General features: G+C 37.8%; 1 protein-coding gene across 1 annotated transcript in view; it reads right to left on the bottom strand.

Moving 5' to 3' along the window:
• LOC149773185 (uncharacterized) overlaps positions 1-23,731 on the bottom strand; it is a 73,786-nt gene that overhangs the window by 25,839 nt on the left and 24,216 nt on the right. Inside the window, exon 2 of the mRNA XM_089946668.1 lies at positions 9,915-9,936. The gene's annotated coding sequence lies outside the window, so the exon portion shown is untranslated. The remainder of the gene's footprint in view (positions 1-9,914; positions 9,937-23,731) is intronic.

Below are 23,731 nucleotides of genomic sequence, written 5' to 3'. Positions count from 1 at the left end.
GGCTATTCCTTAGAACATTTAGTGACTCATTTTGATCCTCGTTCTTCTTCAAGAAACGATGTGAAAGTAGATCGATGGTTTTGTGACCAGTATGCTTATCTTTTGTCTCTAACTAGGAAACGTAGTGTCCATCAATGGCCTAATGACTTCCAACAGTGGAAATCACAACTTCATTCACAACGTTGTCAGCCCTGTTTAAAGTAGAGTGTGAATTGAAAAAAAATGTTTGGTATTTGAAAAAAATGTTTGATGTTATAGTGTTGGATTATTGTTAAAAAAATGTTAGAGTTGTTTGTTAGTATGAATAAAAAATGTTGTATTTTGAAGAAAAAAAATGCCTTTGTGGTTTGTTTGGCTATAGGAATCTTGATTCATGCTCTTTGACTTTTCTCTATCCCTCCCATAACACTATTTGAACGTTCCGGCTTGAAAACCGTGTAGTAATGTTTTCCTTCACGTCCGCGCTTTAACCATAAAAACGGGGAAGTCTCCAGTCTGCCCATCCATTGTTAACTTATCTTCCTACGAAGATGTGCTCAAGATTAGCCAAGTTGAACGAAGCCTATGTGAATTTGCATAGGGTCATGACAAGTCTGATACCGAGACCTGAAGAGATAGACAATATCATAATGTTGAAAGTCACTGAAGACCTGAAAGAAGATCTCTTCAAGGAGGAATTCAAGAAGGAGAAAGAAGAATGGATGGAGAAGTACAGACTTCATAAACGGCAGAGAGAGCAGCAACAGCAGCAGCATGAACCTGACAGAGGCTTTGTCGATTGTCGTATCGACACCAAAGAGTTCTTCTTCTCTTTTCCGAAGAAGCAGACCTTATCCTGTGAGAAAGCCTGTCATCAGAGGAGGCCGCCATCTTATAACCTAAGCGATCGCCATAGCGTCAAGTTCATAAAAAAAATTTCAGGGCTACCCCATACTCTCGAAAAGAAATAACATTCCATTGCCTATGATATGTTAGTCAGTTAGAAGAAAAAATACAGAAGTGAGTCTATCAGCACATGATTTCTTTATCCTGGTTAGAAAGTGTGACTCTAAGTTGTTCGTTTCCGTCGCTTATCATAATTTTACAAATAGTAATGTTCTGTAAAAAAAGTGAGTGAGTGTTTCTTTTAGGTCTGTGCGTTTTTGTTTTTTTTTTTTGTTGGTGATAATATGGATAATGTAAGTTCGGGAACAACGAAATTAAAAGAATTAGGCCCAGAACTCGGTGTGGAGGGAAGAAATATACGCAACAGCAGCTGGAGCAAGAAATGCAGACCTAGCCAGTTAGCATTGAGGCATTCTGCGTTTGACAATGCCTTTGATGTCGTAGAAGTCGCCTTTTTTTTTTTGGTGACACGACTTGATATGAAATAAGTACGGGCTAGCGTTTTGGTGAGTACTTAACATCCATGGCTGTCTTGCTGAGCACCTTTTTTCCTCCTTTACCACGCTCGGACAGAAAAATGAGTGTGTGGTGAGACAATTCCCACTCATGTTTAAAGCCTTTCAGTCAGTTTGTTAAGGACTTGTTAGTCCTACACCTGAGTGGCTAAATTTAAAAATAGTCTGTGAGTACATAAAAGCCTGGGGGATGAGGCTCTCTTTCCTTCCCCAGGAGTAATTAAAAATCACGCGGTGCGTTATTAAACCAGTGATACATGCTCCATTAGAGCGAAAATCACTTTAATTCAAGTAAGCAAGCAAGCAAGTTCGGGTACCGTCTCTAGCACTCTTGATGACACCAACTGTCTGGGTTATTTTCTTTCTTGCAAGCCCCTATGTTCCACTTCTGTTTGTGATAATAACTTGTGATACTTCACATTTCCTAAAGTGGAAATCTTTACAAGCCGTACAAAATACAAAACTTATATGACTTTGGCTTTTGACACTTGCACAGACTCTTCACTTTATAAGTGTCACGAGAAAATTGTATATCCAAGTTTTACCATTTTCAAAAACACGCACACACTTGCAGCTTGACCAGAAATATGTACATCTTGTTTTGTGGATAAGTCACAGACAAGTCCAAGCATATATAGGTGGTTATGAACGTTAGGAATATCCCCTCATTTTTTCAGAAATATCAAAGCTTGTATGTGCATTTTCCCTTTTCCACTCTATATTAGTGCTTAGATTTGTTCCAAAAAAAAAACAAAAAAAAGAAACGAAATAATTTTGAAGAAAAAAACCAACTGAATTTTGAATTCAGGTTTCTCTCTGTTTATAATTTTTTTCAAGTTGATGGTGCATGGCAGAGTACATTCGCCTACCTTTCCAAAGTGAGAGGCATTTCTTCACATGTCATTGCCTTTGTTAAATTCGGTTTCATTGGTTAGTTATCGTTAATCTTTAATTTTTTTCATGCATTTCTTTTTGATAGAAGATTTAAGGCTTTCTATTGTTGTAACGGTATTTATGTTGTTTGGTCTGTTGATGAAATTATCTATAGCAAAGTGCTTAAGATTTTTCAGCTTTTTTATTATTTCAAGCCCTACAAAAGGAGACCAAGTTTGTCTTCAAAGACGATTGAAACTCTAAATTACACGGGCGTGAAGGAAAAAACATCGTTGTGTTTAATCTAATCATGCTTGCCGTATCTCTTTGTGTTTTAGAGGTCATATTTCTTCTTAAGTAAATACACGCATCAATAGACAGACAGATTGGGTCATCATCCTTGAGTTTCACTGTACTTTCGGTTCTTTACTTCATACAAACCCCAAATTTATTAGTTTGAAAAAAAAGATAACATGCCCCTCAGTACTGTAACACGTCTGTTCTGACTCTACTGATGTGATTGTGAGTGTTTATGTCGAAATGTTTAAGTGAGATATAAAAAAATGGCCAGCTTGAAAACGCGAACCAATACTGTGACGCTCAGTATTTTGATGTGGTAAGAGGAAATGGTACAACACACACACACAAAGAGGGCTTGTAAGTTCACATTTCAGTGTCTGCACTGTAATGGTAACAACGCAAGAACATAGGGATTATTATGTCACACAGTCCTAGAACAAAACAATGCATCACCCGTTGTAAGCCATTTCATTGGCTATACTTATTTTCTTACCGCGTTCGCTTCGAATTGACTTGAGTAGCTATTCAGACAGTGACGAGAATGGCCATGCTTTACTGGGTCTATCCTATAAGCGATTTATATAAAAAAATATTTTTAAAAATTAAACTAATGCACGAACAATCGTACCATGGGCGATCCCATGGAAATTGTGTCCGTCTTATTGCAAAATACATCAACATTTAATTTAACCGTGCAGATCGCTAGAACAAACCTCTGATAATACACATTTTGAAAAGTGTTGTGTGACACGGATCGCCATTGTCGTTTGGTGTCTGCTTTCTTCTTCGAAAAGAGATCGTTTCGTCTTGACTATAAAAATTTAATTTGACTAAGTTTTACGCACTACTTGAACTCATACATTTACGTTGTAGGTGTAAGCCGTCGTTCTCAGTTTTTTGGAAGTTCGTTTTTGCGTTTCTCAGATGTGATACTATTTTTTATGGACCGAACGAAATTTCTTTTGTCGTGAATCAGGACTCGTGGTTTTGTGGCATAATTGGAGAGCATTGATTAAAGCCCAGTTATGTCGTCTTCGAAATCGCTGACACGGATTTGAACTAACACTTCAGGTTTTGTGTGAGGCGATACGGTACATCATTGCCTTTTACTTCCTCAATGAAATCGTTTCATCTTATTGCAAAATTACATTTGACTAGGTTACATACGCGGCAGGTCTCTGTATATAAGGAGAATGTCTTAGCGTCAGAGTATTCATTCCGCTCTCAAACGATCAAGAAGATGGAAGAGTCAGCACAGATCGACCTGCTGGTCAAATATTTGCTAAAAGTCATACGAAAGCATAATTCACATGCGAAAGTGGCAACAAAACTTACTCTTTTGGTCGTTGATTTGATGAGAGTCAAACGAAAGTGTGTAAGTGCTAATGAAGTTTGCTATATCTGCAAAGGTAAATGGGTATTTGTCTCCAGAATACCTGCTTCGTCTAAGAAAGAGAGACAAAAGTCAAGATACCTAATATCGTTGTCAGGAGAAAGGACACTGGAATTCAGAGTGCCCTACGAGAAAAGAGAAGAAACAAAAACAAGACGAAACAGAGAAGAGGGATTCAGAAGAAGAAGAAATTGAAGATGATGAAGAACTTGTGCCAGTAAAGACATGGAAATGGAAAAATTGACAATGTGAGCCGATGCGTTGGCCCTGATGTGAAATTTCATACTACCTTCTAAAAGAGAATAGACCAGAAAGAAAACGTAAGTGTCTCTTGGTCTTGACATTGTATAATAAGGATGGCGTGTTTTGGTTTTTACTCACACTTTATGAAATTGTGCTCTTTCACCTCTCTCTATCCCTCTGGATCATGTTTTAGTTAGAATTGAAATGGAAGGATGTTTTCCTTCACGCACGCTCTTTAGGCATGCAAGTCGGTAAACAATAGTCAGTCTATTCATCCATCATTTTGTGTCTTGATGTTTCCTAAATCACACACTGATGCCATAAAATAACGGGTTAAATGGGTTTTGTAGTGTTGGGAGTGGGGGTGGGGAGGGGTGGGGTGTAGGTGTTTGGCAGAGTTGGTCATTGCAGGTGAGGGCTTAGGTGCTTTCAAAAAACTTTTTCTTCTTCACTCTGTGTTGATAGTATATTTGGGGTTTGTATGCGTTCGCGTACGTTTGTGTGGATAGTTTATTTGGGGTTTGCATTATTTCCCTTCTGTGTTGATAGTATATTTGGGGTTTGTTTTTTCCTCTTCCCTCTGTGTGTGTGTGTGTGTGTGTGTGTTCTCGTACGTTGTGTAGATCGTATATTTGGTTGTTTGTTTTTTGTCCTCCCGAGTGTGGATAGTATATTTGGGGTTTGTTTTTTTCCTCTTCCATCTGTGTGTGTGTGTGTGTGTGTGTGTGTGTGTGTGTGTGTGTGAGTGTGTCTGCGCACGTATGTTGTGTGTGTGTGTGTGTATTGGTCTCTCTTTGTCCCTATAAAACTCACTTTATCCCTATCAGATACACTCTACCTACCTACCTATAGTGTGTGTGTGTGTGTGTGTGTGTGTGTGTGTGTGTGTGTGTGTGTTCTCGTACGTTGTGTAGATCGTATATTTGGTTGTTTTTTTTTCTTCCTCCCGAGTGTGGATAGTATATTTGGGGTTTGTTTTTTTCCTCTTCCCTCTGTGTGTGTGTGTGTGTGTGTGTGTGTGTGTGTGTGTGTGTGTATTGGTCTCTGTTTGTCCCTATAAAACTCACTTTATCCCTATCAGATACACTCTATCTACCTACCTACAGTAGCGCGTATTCAGGTCAGCCACTTGCAACACTGTTGCCATTTATCCCCTAGTGTTCAGTACAGTGACGTCACTGACGCTGGAAATTTTGAGACTATAAATATCGACTTGGGGATTTCCACATTTTGTAGCTATACATATATACTAGAATTCATAAACAGGAACGTCACTCAAGCTGAGGCTATAAAAAGATAGTGGGATTTTCCAAAGGAAAAACCCACAAGTTGGAGCTATAAATAGATAGTGGGATTTCATAGGAATTTCAGCTGATTATAGATACATAGGTATTTATCCACGATCGTCACAGAAGTTGATATTGTAAGTAGTTACTAATTTTATCCATTTTAGTCTAAGCCATTGTAACTTAATTTTCGGGGATATGTTTATTTTCCTTTAAATTCTGAGACAATTTCGTCATTTTAACGTTACTTTTTGTCACATCCATTTTGTCGTTGAGCATTTCCTTGATTAGAGCTATTTATAGCATCATTACAATTATGCAAATTTTTGAACACCCCAGCAAGATTTCAGGTCTTGGTAATGCTTTATATATAAATCCCACGCTTGTACTAGTGTATGTATGTTTCTGTCTCTGTTGTGTTTGACCCTCTACCATCATTGTCCCTAGATTGTCCCACCATGTTCAATTCCCCTTGACGCTATACAGATCCACCATGTTCAATTTCCATGTGTTAAATTCCCTTGAGGCTATATCCCCAGGGATTTCCGTAATGTTAAATGTCCCATTGTCCCTAGACAGTCCCACGATCTATTCCTCATGTTAAATTTCCATTGTACGTAAAGTGACCCAAGATTTATTCCCATGTTAAATTCCCCTTGTACGTATATTGACCCACGATTTATTCCCATGTTAAATTCCCCTTGTACGTATATTAACCCACGATTTATTCACATGTTAAATTCCCTTGTACGTATATTGACCCACGATTTTTCGCCATGTTAAATTTCCCTTGTACGTATATGTTCCCAAGGGGGGTCTGTAATGCTAATTCCCATTGTACGTATAGTATCCCCCTTAACTACTAACATATGTTTATGATGTTCACACAATAAATTATGCAGCATAGGGTAAACAAATAAGAAATGACTCTTCCTTTTTCATTTGACCAATATATATATTGGTATATATATAACAAGGCTTTTCAAGTGTTGGTATGAAATTGTGATCCGCCCATAGCGCAATAATAATCGCGACCGTGTGCAGTTGGTTCTATATCAATGATAAATTTCCACACATTAATCATTAATGACGTATGAAAATAACGATACAAAGTAATAACAATTTCCGTTTTCTAAATGATTTTAATATAGTACACATTTCCTTCGCAATCTTTTCTGCTTTATGTTCGACCCTCCCCTCTCATGCATAAGGGACAACTACGCAGAGATGTGGACTGAGAGAGACAAGGAATTAGTGCTGGATTAAAACCTTGCAATAGAAACTACATCAAGTAAGCAATATGGAATATGGTTCGTCGTAATGATATGTGTGCACTTGACTTGGGATTTATCAACTGTGTTTATCAATGATACATAGTAGTAAATCATGTCGACATTATACGGTAAATTTCTAGGTTTCGTGGTACACATACTGTGTTGTATTTAATGTTTTATTACTGTGGTTGTTTCGTAAACATAATGTTCTAAAAATCGATTATTATTAATTTAACATAACAATTTCCAAAGGCCCCTCTCTCTCTCTCTCTCTCTCTCTCTCTCTCTCTTGGTCTCTCTGGACCATCGTAGCAAGATACGGGCTAAAAATCTATGAAATGATGAGCGTAGACGAGTTTTGTTTTTGTCTTCCCACGATGTCGCTGGACGTATGAATGATGGTAAAAGTTAAATCAAACCGACCAATGGATAAGAGAGAGAGAGAGAGAGAGAGAGAGAGAGAGAGAGAGAGAGAGAGTTTTATAGTCAAACCGACGAGAAAGAAAGAGACAGACAGAGAGAGAGTTTTATGGTCAGTGGTACTGTTACTAAAACATAATAATGACTTATATCAGTTATAAATATATTAAAATTTTCTAATTACTTCTTGTTGGTTCGTCATGTCGATTAGTTTCTATTCCACATTAACTTCCATGCGCCGGTATGTGACTGATAAATCGTTCATGTAAATGGCATTGCTAAGAATGCGTTTGTAGTGCTCTACTTTCATCATTAAAACCATCTTTCATATTTAAATCATAAGTGTGCATTATGCTGATTGAATCAATGTAAAGACAAATAGAAACAAACGAAAACAATCAACTTATCAATATGCAAAGGTGATTGTGAATAGCCACAAAAGGAATAGAACTACATTTTGTAGCGGACACACTCGGGGATGTGAGGAGTTTATTCACTCGGTCAATACACAGATGACTGTAGTAAATCTTAACTCCTTTCAAAGGACAAATATATGTATTCGTATGCAATATAAATAAAACATATTCATAGTATGTAAGTTGCATCAGTGATATACCACTCGTTGTATAAATCTTTCATTAAAAGGAACTCGGAAAGCCTCATTTCCTTTTAACGAAAAATGTATAAATCTCATGGTATATCACTACTACAGAGTACATACTATATATATATATATATATATATATATATATATATATATATATATATATATTGTTATGTATATTTCATTTAACTGTTTGTTAGCTTTAACTTATTTTATTTCATTACATTTTCTGGTAATGTGACATTGTTTGCTGGACTTGACCTTGACCAAAATTAAGTTCATTTCTGAATGACCTGATTGATTTTTTTAAAATTTTTTTATTTAGTTTATGTAAGCAACTAAAATAATAGCTTCATTATCTCTCTGAGCTTATTAACCGAATTATTCAGGTAAACAAGAAGGCGTAATTATGTTCATTAGGGTCAGGGTTTTGGAGATTCCTAAGTGAATTTAATAGTTTATTGTGTTGTAAGTAAACAAGGCTCATTAATCATTCTAGAAGGTTATTTTCTATTAGGTAATGTTGTTCCTAGAAAATGTTAATGTTGACTGAAGTCAAACCGAGAACTATATTATTTTGTGACTGTGAAGATTTTACCAGTCATGCTTTAACATCTAGCAGCTAAAATTGAATTATGTTGTGACCAGTTTCAGCTGAATTTTATTTTCTTAAAATTATTGAATAAAATTGATGTTTTTCTCTGAAAATACATAAGTGATCTGACCAAATTCTTGGATAAAGACACTCATTGGAATTTATACTGAATTCAAACATGGAATAATAATTCTGTATATCAACAAGAGACTGTTGGCACATCTGCACCTTGTAGTTTATTACAGACGTCATCGCCGTCCATCCTGAATTTCATCGGGATTTGAACTGAGATTCTCTTAGAACTTTTTATTACTTGGAATTGTGTTTTTAATTTTTGGATTATTTTTGGACATAATTCGCAATACCGTAAGTTCTTTTTTCTCACGTTTCACTTTTTATTCTAGGGAAATAAATTATTTGTTATATTTTACAAAGCTATTGTCTTCGCTTTTTTCTGTTTTCCATAAATAGAACACATTCATTAGAAGAAGACTTCTCAAAGAAAGGCTAATTACCTAATAATGAAAGGTTCAGAGAAGCTCCTGCGTCGCTTAATATTTTAATAGTGTTATTTATATTCCATTGACATTTGTTAGTTTTTCTCCTTTGATTTATGTTTTGTATAATTATATTTTGGCCTTGACCTTGTCCAAATACAAATTCATTGTGTACCTCACCAGTTGATTTTAGTTTGGTAAGCAAACTGTAAGCAAACTGTGCATAGCTTATATTTCCCAAAAAGTGTGGGTTAAATACTGTATCATAAAATATCGTTAAATATTAAATTATTATCAATAAATGTACACATGGTTATTTGGACCTGCCTCTAGGACATTGGTATTCCTCTAAAACGAACCCGTTGTTTCTGATGTTTACCACGTACTCTATTATAATTTTAGTAACAGATTGTATTTGTTTAAAACTCTGAATTTTCGAGAAATGGACTTTGGAACTACATCATGGCTATTATTCTGTGTCTTAGGTTTTAATCTTGTTAACTAGAAAATGTACTCATTCTCGCATTTAAATTAATGCTTCCAAAAGGATATCAAATTATGCAACTAGAAAACCAGATTATATGTTTCAACAATCGGCATACATGAAAATGCGCCATTTCAAGATAAAGGTATCTGAGTGAGTACTGATGGATTTGAAGGACCGTTTACACATGTTTATGATGTTTACACAATAAATTATGCCGACTATGTACACAAAACGAAATGAATATTCAAGTTTCATTGGAGCGATCACAACGATGATTTTCCGATCACAACGATGACGAATATATAAACAACAATGACGCCAAAGAATGAAATGTATACACATGCAAAAGTCCTCATATATATATATATATATATATATATATATATATATATATATATATATATATATATATATATATATATATATATATATATGTGTGTGTGTGTGTGTGTGTGTGTGTGTGTGTGTGTTCGATCAATCAAAATATACAGTTTGATACTTGATATACTAAATTCAAAATCGAAAAGAAAAGGATTACAAACCCTGTCGCTACAAGATCGCAATCTGAAAAACAAAAAATGGATGAATATAAAACATGTAAAAAGAATTATGTCGACAAGACGTAAATATTTATGCAGGTTTGATTGGGTAAAGATTTTAAGGTATTAATATTTTTTTTGGTATTGGTTTTTTTTATATAAATATTTTCATTCGAAAATTACAATTTAATTCTGCAAAATGTTAACAATTAAACTAATGAAACTATCCACTCAGTACAAAATTTGGTTTGATTCCGTAATTTGCACCATAGAAGAAAGACTGCAACTATATAAAATACAGTAAATTCAAAATGTGTAAGAACCCCTGTTTGAAATACTTCACACAAACAACGAGCGAAATAATAAGATGAATGTTTGACATCATTGAACAATAAATACAGCACATACATACATATATATATATATATATATATATATATATATATATATATATATATATATATATATATATATATATATATATATATATATATATATATATACGGCTTAAAGAACGATAATATACTTACTGACCTGACTGGTCTAAAAACAAAGCCTCTATATTAATGTGAAGAATAACACGTTTCATGTATTTCTATCCCGTGGAAACTGTGTTAAATATGCCAATTGATCATGTCCATAGAGTATCAAAATATAATTTATATAGGTATAGTCTGTCCTGTACAAGTACAAGACACTCGAAATCTGAAAACTAAATTAGACTATAAAGATGGAAAGTATTATAACGCTTAAACAAAGAAAAATACAGATCAGTATCTTCACACGTTCATATGAAAAGAGATCACACTTTGTTTTTGCAACATGCTTGAAGTGTCAATCATAATTAAAATATCACAAACGATTACCTTCCAGCCTAGAAAAAAGACAATATGTATAACGCCTGACAAAGGCTCAGTTACAAAATCCGAAAACCTGTCAACACCAATTAAAGTTATGTCTGCAAATTATTTTGACTTTCAAAGTACTATGGTATCTGCGAAAAGCAAAACTGACTAAAAATTCAGTATAGTACCCTAACAATAAAAGTAGCCAAACCTATTCCATGAGAGGGTAGTTTAATTTATCCAATCAGTCTACAAGGAATGCCAACTATAATATTTACAGAAAAAAAGATTGTGTTAGAGTATATTGCCAATCACTCCGTACGATTGGAAAAGTACTTCTGATATCAAGACCAAAAACAGAACAACAAAATATGGCGTTCACATAGAAAAGTAAAATTTATTACAGGTCAATCAACATATATCTATCTATCTATCTATCTATCTATCTATCTATCTATATATATATATATATATATATATATATATATATATATATATATATATATATATATATATATATATATATATATATATATATTCAGAGAAGTACATTTTTTGTTAAATTTTACTGAAAAGAAAATAAAAACATTACAGCCGTCAGACTTGGCACGAATCGGCCCTCACCCCATCGTACTCATATTCAGGTGCTTATATCTTATAAATACTAGGTTAGTATCCCTTTTCGGAAGAAAAAACCCAGGATAAATGGTTTCTTCACTTTGAGAAATTTCAGGAAAATTTGAAATCGCATAGACAGCATTTGACTTTATTATAAGAAAGTGTACTTCTTGGCATAGCTCGTGATATCTCACAGTCGGTAGAAGAGAGTGCACTTTATGATGTGATTATTTTCATAGTTCCGAGTCCTGCGTCTAAGTCTGATGCCAAAATTATGCCCAATTAACACAGTGGAGAGGAACGTTAACAAAACAGCACTTTTCTACATAAACAAGAACACATACACTAGAAGAAGACTTATCAAAGAGAGGCAAACGACCTAATAACGAAAGATTCTGAGAATCCCCTGCGTCCCTTAATATTTTAAAATGTTGTTTGTATTTAATTTATATTTGTTTGGTTTTTCTCCATGATTATATGTTATATAAAATTGTATTTTGGCGTTGACTTTGTCCAAATTCAAGTTCACTGTAAACCTGACCAGTTGCTTTTATTTTGCTATACTATCTGTACATAGTTTATATTCCGCTGAGTGTGAGTTAAATATTAAGCTTACTTTCAATAAAGGTACACGTCTATATTTGGGCCTGGGTCAAGGATATTGGTATTCCCGCATGACGATTCAGATATTTACCGCATTCTTTATTACACTTTTAGTAAAAGATTGTATTTGTTTACAACTTTGAATTTTCTAGAAATGAACTCTGGAACTACTTCACGGCTATGATATTTTGTCTTACGTTTTATATAATCTTGTTAACTGGAAAATGTACGCATTCTTGCTTTAACGCCTCGTTCCAGAATCACTCTTATTGTTTCCCTGAGCAATTGATTGGGTGGAATTACTAATTTAAATTCTTATTCACTGGAACTACAAAGCGCTCTTCAATAATATTCTTGGACAGAAACATTAATTTGGAACTCAGGCAATCACGTCTTAGATTATATTATTGTGAATAATTTAAAGATTGTTAGTACACTTCACACTTCAGACTATTGATACATTAATGCATTCTAGACTACAGGCACATCAACGCTTTCAGAGCTGGATCTTATTTTGAACACCGTTGGAATTTAATTAGCATTTTAGTAGTTAAAACTGGTGCTACACCTTTTTGGACTATTTGAGATTTAATTCATAATACTGTAAGTTCTATGTGAATCTTCACTATGTGGTCTAAGGAAATAAATTATTTGTGGAATTTTACAAAAACTTGTTGGTTTCTTTCTTTTCTATTACATAGTTTAAAACCATAGAATTATAATAATAATGATAGGCTTGCCGGAATCGCCAAAACGTGATATAGTAAACCTTTCGATCTGATCGGTTCTTAATTCTCCCTAATAGCATCAGACTTGGATTTGTTTGACTCAACCAATTGCAATGTTTTTAATATGAAACCATGATCTTGACAACTTTGAAACTAGAACATTAGGAATAGCCCTGATTATATTCTGTTGCTTACTTTACCACCTGTAGCAATCAGAAATAACGTGCCCTTTCTTCTTACATTAAGTGCACGTAGGAAGTGATAAGGATAGGAAATTTGATTTAGAAATGTTGTGCCAGATTGAGATTTGGCACTACTCGTATGAGTGAAAATGTTTGTGTAAAACTGCAGACTGGAAGACTGTATGACAACTGAGCCTTTCTGAGTCAAGGAATAATCAACAGCTGTACGAGCAGCATTTTCCAAAATTTCAATCTCTGCTCGTGACATCACTTTGCACGCGATTCATGAGATTTTCAATTAATATAAGTTGTCTGAGGTTATCGTATTTTTGGTCAAACTGTGACTGAGCACCATCTTTCAAATAAAAGTCCTTACCCCTTGCAAATTTGGCATTGGTTTGTCCAGTTTATTCTCGACAATTCCTAAAGCTTTGTCGATATGCGTCATGTACTATGTCACAATCTTTTGAGATACACTACTTAAAGACATCATAATCAGCACTTTGTTGAACCGACAATAAAGTGAAAGTTGCAAGAGCTTTGCCAGTAATAATTAAGTCCAATGCAATCGTGGTCATTACCAAATTTCAAGAAATTTTCTCAAAGTGAGGAAAGTATTTGTCTGCTTCTTTTTTCTAAAAAAGGTTCATTAACCTAAAAGTCTGGTAACATTAAAAAATGTATATCGTGTGTAAAGGCTTTCAGCATGCCAATTCTAATTATTTTAATTATTTTAATAAACATTGCCGTTTCTCCTTCACCCTCACTATATTTCCCTCTCTTCTCTACGTCTTTGCGTCGGAATTTCTCTCTCTCTTTCTCTCTCTCTATGTAATTTTATTTTTCTCTCTCTTCTTTTTGTCTTATCTTTTCCTTTTTCTTTTCTCTCTATAAATTTGTATTTCTCTCACTCTTCGATTTTGCCTCTGCCCTCTTTCCTTTTACTCTCTATGAATTTGCATTGTCTCTCTTCTCACTGCATTTGCCTTTCTGTTCATAATTCTGAATTTGCAATTTCGACATTTCTTTCTATGCTGAAGTTTTTATAATTCAAATTCCATCTTGTTTTAATATTAATTCCTTTCATTTCTTAACTAAAATATATACATACTTACTAATCAAACCCAGAGCTCCTTTATCCAAATTTTCTTTCCCACTAAATAAGTGATGTTTGAACATGTAGTGAACATAGACACCGATATTTTAAGTGAACACTGACACCGATATTTTAAGTCCTGGAATATGATCTTGTATTCATACCCTTAATTTATCAAGTGATGTAATATGTACTGAATGTAATAATCATGTACAAAATTGGAACATATCTCAAATTTCAGAAGAAATGTATAAGAAAAGTTGTCCATTGCATGATGATTATTTCTTGTCTGCTGTAGGGGCAAGGACTGTGGCCTACATATCTGGGAGGACCGACCCCCGAAGAATTAGCCAGAGCCAGATTTATATTCTTGGCGAAGGGGATACAATCAAATGCTTCAGTTACGGTGTGTCACTTTACGAGCGGGAGCAGAAAGATTCAGCTTGCATAGAACATGCTCGACGGTCTCAGAACTTTCACTACCTACCTTTAGTGGGACCGAAGTAATCACTTCATGGATACTTTACAAGAAAACATTCGTGGTTTGCCTGTAGAGCTGAGAGAACGCATTTACTGAGAGTTTGTCAAAATACAAGTCAAACGCAAAGAACAACTTCATAAGTTACCTCACCAATATTTAAACCACTGGTACCTGAATGCTATAAGAGGACTGATTATGATGAATACATTCCAGTCGTCATACATTAGTCAACTCCTCAATGACCAGAAGAACTGGCTTGCTACTGATTATATTTACTACACGGTAGACTTACTGCAACGAATTCCAGAGGAAGAGTTAGAGGATTACCAAAATATTTTACACAATCTAAACTTGGTTCAAGAGGAAACGTCTGTAAGGTGTCTGATGTGCAAATTAGTAACTAGACAATTTAGATTCGCTACTGGAGTACGATCAGCTCTGTACAGAAAGTGCATATATTTCCACCGAGAAAAGAGGGCATAGAAACTTGCTACCATGCCACGACTTCATTAGTGACACAACAACTGCCGTTGAAGGAAATCAATGACACTATGCAGACTGTAGCTGCTTACCAACACTTTTTACGAGAACTATATACAATGAATCTGGATCGTCGTGTGGTGTATGTCTTGGTTACTTCCTTTCTGGGATTTCGTTTACCAGCCGATTCTTTGTGGGCTTTTTACAATCTGTACCTCACAGTACCACCAGAAACATGAGGGTGGAGCCTTTAAATGTATACGAGAATCTCATTCTGTTAAGAGCCTTGGGTTTTCATCTCGATACTTCTCTACCTCTACGGGAAAAAATAATCGTCAGCCTTTAGACAATAAAGATGTTTACGAAGATGTGTGTGTAGCTTGTGACTTACACCCTCACTGGCAGGATGTATATGACTGGAAAAGTTTTGTTTTCTAGGCTTGGAGAAAAGAAGCGGCCAAAGATATTAATCATTTAGTCAAACGTTCAGTGAAAAAAGTGACTCTTACACCTGTGTTTGTTGTAGTGTCATAAGAAGCCGACACGGAGGAAAACCACTCCATTCAGGACAGGATTGTCATTGACATGGACACCCCCAAAAGGGCATTCCGGGAGGACCCCTGTGTGACTGTTCCAAGTGTAGAGACTCTACGAACATTATTCAGTGTCCCTTAGAAACCACACCTTCGTCACAGACAATGCTGTACAGTGACTTATTTCTATTACACTTTGATCGTTTTGATGTGTATTTTATCGATTACTTAAAAATTTGTCTTTAATGTATTTCTGTCTTTTGTGTTCAACTTTAAACAGTTTGAAATAAACGTGTCCTGAAAAAGTATAAAACTCTTCTTTTCTCAGTGTTCCTTTCAAAAGTGACATCCCTTGCACCATGGCTATCTCTGTTGTCTCTGCTCCCCCTTCCTCCACTTTCAAATTCATCCACGAAAACTTAGATTGTGCTAGTTGGGAGGTCTTATATCTTCGCCATCCCTTTAACATGTTAACTGCTGCACCCAGCAGATCAGGCGAAACCGAGTTTGTCAAACGTTTGATCGAACATAAATATCATTTGATCGATTGTCCACCTCAGCGTATCGTGTGGTGTTACGAAGAGTGGCAATCGGCGTACAGTTTCCTGCGAGAAAGTCAAGGAGATTCCATCGTGTTTGTAGAAGACATTCCTGGCAAAGACGATGCGATCCCAGTCAAACCCATCTGGTCATCTTCGAAGACATGCTAGAAGAAGACGAAGAAGAAATTAAAACGTGGTGCATGAGCAAAGGACATCATCGTGATGCCAGTGTCATTTACATCACCTAAAATTTGTTTCAACAAAGTAAAGTCCATCGCACCATCAGCCTCAATGCTCATTACGTGGTCTTGTTTAAAAGTCCAAGAGATAAATCGCAACTGCAAGTGTTAGCCAGACAGTTAGGAGGTTCTTGGTTGACTCATCCCGTTCAAACCACTCGCGCCTATTTAGCCGTGGATTTAAAACCCGCTACCCACGATTGCTTGCGATTTCGTATCCATCTTTTTCACCACTGCTGCCAAGACGAAGGATCTGTCGCGTACACGTCACCTTCGACTTTAAAAAAATCTACAAAACTTCGGACACTTTTGATCTGTCTCACACATCGACAACATGACGTCCCTTCAGTCTCATCTTTCCGTCAAACTGATTCGTGCCCTGTATGGCATCAGTCGCTAGACAAATCCACAAGTACGTGCTTGTGTCTTAGAAGCAAGTCTCAGAGAAGTCTTAAGATGGGTTACGGTGACAGCACGTCATTTACTTCAAGGCATCATTCACATCCTTCATCAAACGAAACGCTTTTTTGAGAGAAATAACGAAGACTTGACGCAACAAGCAGATCCCCTCATCGACATTAAAACCAAAAAGCAAACCTGGAGGTAGCGGTTCTCTAGGAAGGATCATCATTCGTTCTCTCTTAAAATGGGATCCAAATGCCCCAAAAGCCATCCCCAAGAAAAAAAACACTCTCCGACTCAAACGCACCCAGAAGAAAAAGAGCAGTAGTGTCAAGACCAGGTCACAGCCCCAGAAATAGAAAAAGAAAACACCCCAAAAATCAGCTTCTACTCGCAAGAGACCCACATTGACCGGGACGCAACCTTGCATCACCAAACCACTACCTGCAGCGATTGTGACCGCGTCTCCAGTAGCCTCAGGTTCTTATACTTCTCCGTTGCTGGTGATGCCAGCCAAACCCAATTTGACAAGCGTCTTTCCTTATTTGATGAAAAAAATGGAAACCCGTATCTCCAAGAACTTCTCCTCCAGCAGTGAAACCCTCCTCCGCTTTAGCCGCTGAGGCAGCTGCTAACAAAGTACCCTCCCCTTAAATTAATGTCCAAGAGAGATCGGGTATATTACAGAATTTACTGGATTTATCCAAGCAAGAACTGTCCCGATTTAGTCCATTGCATGCCATGAAGATGATAGGACGGACCGAAAATCGGTGGCGACGCATTCCATAACTATAAAAAAGACATGGGCAAACGATGGTATCAGTATTTTTGTGCTAGTGAACGCAAAAAGAATTCACCTGCCTTAAAGAAGTGCACACCACCACTATCGTTGTTCTCCTGTCAAAAAAGGAAAAGGAAAAATAAAAGGACAGTCTCGTCGTTTGACCCCGCATCCGAAAAAAGAACGCTTAGCCAAGCATCGATGTCTACCTCCAAAAAAGACGGCATCGTCCAAAGAAATAGAGGAGCAAGAAAAGGAGAGGATTGTTTGGCGACATAGACAAAAGTCGTCACATTTCTGACGAAGTGATAGTCAAAGTGTTCGTCAAAAACCCTGGTTACAAACCCTCTGACCGACTCCAAAAAATACTTCGCCGAAAAATATGAGATAAAAGGTCGTGTGCCAAGTCATCGATGTCAGTGTATTTTTTCCATATGCTCCGAAACAAACAATTATGTCATCCCCCACTATACGGAAAGGAAAGGAATGAATTGCCTCCTCGTTTAGTCAAACAATGGGACGTGTTGTCCGTTCTGTCCAAAGCCCCTACACCCATGCAACTTATTCAAACCGCATCCAAAGACGTCATTGATACTGTATGCGAATGTTGCCTGAATGAGCATCGACACGTTCGTCACCAAATGGTTCAAAAGAAACTAACCATCCGTCAAAAGAAAAGGGTGTTGGTGCAACGTGGAGGATTTGTGCACTGTTGTTAGCACCCTTGATGAAAGGAGTATTGGGAATAATTATTAGAAGGCTAATGACGGGAGCTGCTTCACAAGGGATAGGTGAAAGATAAAAAGGAACAAAAACATAAAAGTGACCTCTGCATTTACATGTGACCTTTGGAATCTGATGGAAGTCAGACAACTGACTTTAGTCGCTTACAAACGATATATGGAAATCCATCGTCGGCAAGAACAACGCCATCCATGTTTACCTCCCAATCCTCATTTGACCGACATGTCCCAGTTACAACATGAATTGATGGAGAATTTGTTAGCCAACATATACTACCTTCCAGCCCATCCTGCGGGATACTACGGAGTTCAGAAATTGTATCGTGCTGCCAAAACCTGACTGAAAAGTGTCCGTTTATCTCCAATGCAACGATGGTTACAAGAACATGCACGTACACCTTACACAAACCCATTCGACGAAAATTGTTCAGAATCGGCACAGAGTGGAGGGCATCGATCTTCAATGGCAAGCCGATTTAGCCGATGTCTCTCATTTAGCCACCTACGTGGCTACAAATATTTGTTTAGTGTCATCGACGTCTTTCCCAAATTTGCCTGGGTCGTGCCATTGACTTCCAAATCAAGCAATGAGTTAGTGCGAGCCCTAAAACTGGTGTTAAAACAAAGTGGTCATCACCCTCTTCGATGGCAAACCGACAAAGGCACCGAATTTCTGAACCAAGCTTTCCAATAAAGAATTGAAGAAACGAGACATTCAATTTTTTTCACCACCGAGAATCCAGAAACCAAAGCCAGCATCGTGGAACGTTTTCAACGCACCTTGAAAGAATGCATATGGAAATATTTTACGCATCAACACACTCTCAAGTACATCGGCGTCTTACTGCACATGGTCAAAGCGTACAATCAATCTTACCATCGGAGCATCGGATGCGCCCGATAAGACGTGACTTCCGAAAAGGAAGATATCGTCTTTGAGCGTCTGTTAGGTACATCGCCGACTACGATTGTCCCCAAGAAAGATGGAGTGGTGACGACGGGAGATTGGGTGCAGATTGGCAAAACCAAGCGCACTTTCGACAAAGGTTACTTACCCAACTGGACCAGCGAATTGTTTCGTGTCACTGGATGAGTGCGTGGTCGTTATCCTGACGTCAATAAATTGGAAGACATGAACGGGGGAAGTATTAAACGGAACATTTGCCCGAGTTACAACGAGTGACTAAAAACGAAAATGAAATGTACGACATCGAAAGCATTCCCGATCAAAAAAAAAAAAACGTAAAGTGCGACAACGTCGTGTCAAAGAAGTCAAAGTACATTGAAAAGGATATCCGCTGAGTTTTCACTCTTGGATCGACGCTTCGCAAGTCAGCGACTATACAAATAAGTAACCATCATGCCCTTCAGCACAGTCTCAACCACAACAGTGACCACTCCTTCTCCAACCTCTTCACTGCAAGATCTACAAAAGCAACCCCTGTGGGTGTGGTGTGGAAGACGTGTGCCTAAAACGCAAATCGTCTTTTTCTGCAAAATCTTTGTGGAGTATTGTGTCATCGTTGCTGCCATTGCCAAGTTGAGTTTGCAACAAGGAGACAAACAAATGTGGACCATTTTACTGAGCAGCTGCATCGGTTACCTTCTCCCCAATCCTTCCTTGAAATACTCTAACTGTAACAACCGGAGCCTTGCGGCCAACGTCAGTCACCCTCCCAACAGTCACAATAACAACAAACCTCTTTTAGACACTCATCTGACCTCCAGTGACCGCTCGGACATCAGAACTTTGGAATTATGAATAACCAATTTTACTTCACTTTACCTAGTGATAGTTCCATGGATGTTTCACGGCCAGATTACCTCAGGCCATCCTGTTAGATCATGAAGCCCATTGGGAAGTGGCTTTGGTCGAAATGATTCAACCTCCACAAATCAAAAACATCACTGAAAATGAAAACGCTTTTGAGGTCGAAGTTCTGAAGGACCAAGTGCAACAATACATGAATGAAAACGAAACTGTAGACGCCTCTATAAAACGACCAGTGTCCTCCGATACTCCACGGTATATCTATATCAAAATATTGAAAATTCCTGCAACCTATTATTTTAGCGGTCAACGTCTTCTGGACACAATTGCTTCCAAATTCAAATCGCATTTTGGCAAAGCGTTGCACAATACGAAACGAAGTGTCACCATTGAGTACCATAAAGTGGCTCGTAGTCTACTGACGAAATTTTCGGATGCCCAAACGTTGTCCAATATATTTTGTCCTGAATTGCTTGTCATTATGGGTGGATACCTCAAGATGCTCAAGGGTCCACTCATACCACCCATCACTATTAACTTTAATTTTGCGAAGTTTTTTCGTTACCCTGAAGAACTAAACCAAGGATTAAATTAGATCTTTGTATACTTTGATGTGGTGGAGTACAACGTGGTAGGACACACATTCGCACGGTTACTGTGAGTCATCCCTTTGAAAGCGGATTCTGCCACAACCCATGAGAAAGGTGGAAACACCTATCACGTTCACCGCGAATTTGTTCATCCTCACTATTTGCCCGTCAGTAAGTCGTATTTTAACAACATTGCCATAAAAGGAGATCTGGGACAAACTATCCCATTCTCCAAAGGGAAAGTCACAGTGAAGTTCCATTTTCGAAAACGATTCTCTAAAGACTTGTAAGTAATGTATCCTGTATATCGAGGAGTCGCTCGACAGCGAGGACATGGTTAAGGAGATATGTTGAAATCGGCCTTTCGTTCGGTAGCCCCCGTTTTGAAACCAATGGTGACACAAGGATTGCACACCTTGAAAGATCACACTTCGACGCAAGGCAAATAATTTCTACAAAATGTCATCATCGACAAACAAAACCCCAAACAAGCTTCTTGAGGGCAGGCAAAAATGTCATGCTTCAAACTGGAAAAGACATTTTGGGTCGACGAGAAACTCCTATAAATGCCCCGGACTCTTACCAGTCAGGCATTCCTGCTTCCCTGACACCATAGCAAGGACAAGGCAGAAAGAGACAACAAAGACACCTCTCCAGAAGACGTCGCACACACAGAGCTAGAAAGACCAAGAAAAGAAGAACCGTCAGAGAATTATAAGTTTTGGATTATTAAATAACAGAGAGAACAAATGGTGCACCAAGAGCTTTGCGAATGTTCCAAGTCGGAACTGGATTTTTTTGCCAATCCACCCACTATGATGCTGATGCAAGAATCCTAATGGGTAGAATTTCATCCCATCTCTTCTTTGACATCCTCAGACCCCCCGTCGATTTTGAAATCAAAGGACTGTGCGAAGATTACATCGATCTGAATAGCAGTTACCTGTGCCTGAAATTCAAAGTGATCAAAACGAACGACACCTCTCTGGGTGCCGATGCTAGAGTATCTCCCGTCAACCGTTTCATGCATTACCTGTTTAGCGAAGTGGATTTGTACTTGAATAACCAACTAGTCAACAGCAGCATGAATACTTACCCGTACCAAGCGTACCTTGAAAATCTCTTGACGTATGCAAAAGATGCCAAGAACAATCCTCTAGATGCTTGCGTCGTATGGAAACCTGACACAACCGGCGCGGACAAGTTTAACGACACAGCCGTGACAGCAGCTAACGATTCTTACCATGTGCGTTTTAACGACCGTCGAAAGAAAATACTGCAAGGACGTAGATTAGAACTAATGGATCGTTTGCATTTGGACATGTAATTGCAAGAAAAGTGTTTTTTTGACGTAGTGAATATCCGCCTGAGACTGAATCACAGCAGTACCGTTTTCCATCTGATGGCCCATGCCAACGAGTACAAAACCATCATTGAAGAAGCCAGACTATACGTGCGACGCGTGGAAGTGTTACCTAAAGTGGGAAACAACATAAGTCACACTTTCAGCAGAACGACCGCCAAGTATCCGATACGACGCTTGGAAGTGAAAACCTTCACCATTGCTGCTATACTCCGATCCAAGATCCAAGATCATCTGTTCCAAGGACAGTTACCTAAACGTTTACTCATTGGTATCGTTAGCAACGAAGGCCTCAAAGGAGCCGTCACTGCCAAACCTTTCGAGTTTAAGCACTACAGAGTGTCCAAGACTGAAGTCAGTCGCGATGGCAAAACCTTGTGTACGAGACCCTTTGAACCTAAGTTTACCGAGAAGAATTACTTGAGATCGTACTTGTCCTTGTACGAAGCCACGGGACAGTTAGGCACCAACACCAGCCACGGCATTTTGTACGACTATTATGCAGGAGGCTAGGCTTTGAGGGTCTTTGATTTCACTCCAGACCAAGGCAGCGATAAAGGACATTTCCACCCTATAACATCCAGTCAAATGCATGTGGAAGTTCAGCTTGCAGAAGCTCTAACCGAGACGGTGAACGTCATCTTGTATGCCGAATTCGACAACACTCTAGAAATCAACAGTTTGAGAGAAGTCATTCTAGACTATCAGAAGCTATGGAAGGCTCTTATCCCTCTTTGAATGGAGGAGTCTCTTTGAAAATGGAATGGGAAGAAGAGCCACCCGCCAAAAAAGACAAAGACGAAGAGGTGATGGCAATGTCCAGATGGCCAGAACAAGAACAACATTTAGTCTCCTGTTTTACCAAACATCTGACAGAAACAATTTGTCCCTAGAGTAGTGCGTAATCAGGTCAGCTCTTGCCACACTGTTCCGCCCGATTGTGGTCAGCCTCTTGCAACATTGTTGCCAGTGTCCAGTACCGTGACGTTACCACTCTCCAATTTCCCTTGTTTCCATACAGGCCCAATCCATTACCTATGTTCTATTTCCCTTGTTCCTATACAGTCCCACCCCTGTTAAAATGCCTTTTGTCTCTAATGTGCCCGGACCATTCTTGTCCCTATATCGTCCCAGGGTGTATTTTGTCGATATACTGTAATTTAATGGTAAGTCCCATTGTCCGTATAAATCTTGTCCTTATATCTTCCCAGGTTGTATTTTAATGGTAAGTCCGTGAGTTCATCTTTTAAGGTATTTTATATTAGCAAATGCTCTATTTGGATTTAGACACAGTGGAAAGTTGAGTACTAAGACAAAAATGCAGAGACTATATAGGAAAAATAATTACGATCTTAGTTCACTTGGGTGTCAGGGTCCAGTTTCGTAAATTGTCCTCTGGCAAATTTCTTAACTTAAGGCTACGGTGTGACTTTTTCAGCTATTATTGTTTACTATTTAAAGATATGGATACATTTGTGAACTAGGCGTTTCGGGCTTGGGTTGTTCTTGAAATTGATTTCAGGCATGTGCACCTTCCACAGCTACTCTGCAGTAAGTTGATACTGAAACACAACAGTCGGCAGTAGTGAATATGGATACCCTAGTGTCAAGGGACTGTAATGTTAAACTAGGAGGGTTGTACCCTGGCGTCTATGTAAACTTAAGATGGAGCAAAGTGAGTTTGTACCCTGGCGTCAAGGGGAATTTAACATGGGAATAGATTGTGCGACTGTATAGCGTCAAGGGAAATTGAACATTTAAAAAAGAAAAAAAGATATTAGGCATGAAAGTTAATTTCTTTTCGAGGCATATGATTGGCCCTG

The sequence above is a fragment of the Sinohyriopsis cumingii genome, unplaced genomic scaffold (assembly GCF_028554795.1).
Source record: "Sinohyriopsis cumingii isolate HCF-2022 unplaced genomic scaffold, ASM2855479v2 utg000837l, whole genome shotgun sequence".
NCBI classification, from domain to species: Eukaryota; Metazoa; Mollusca; class Bivalvia; order Unionida; family Unionidae; genus Sinohyriopsis; species Sinohyriopsis cumingii.
This window is presented reverse-complemented; position numbering and strand designations above follow the sequence as displayed.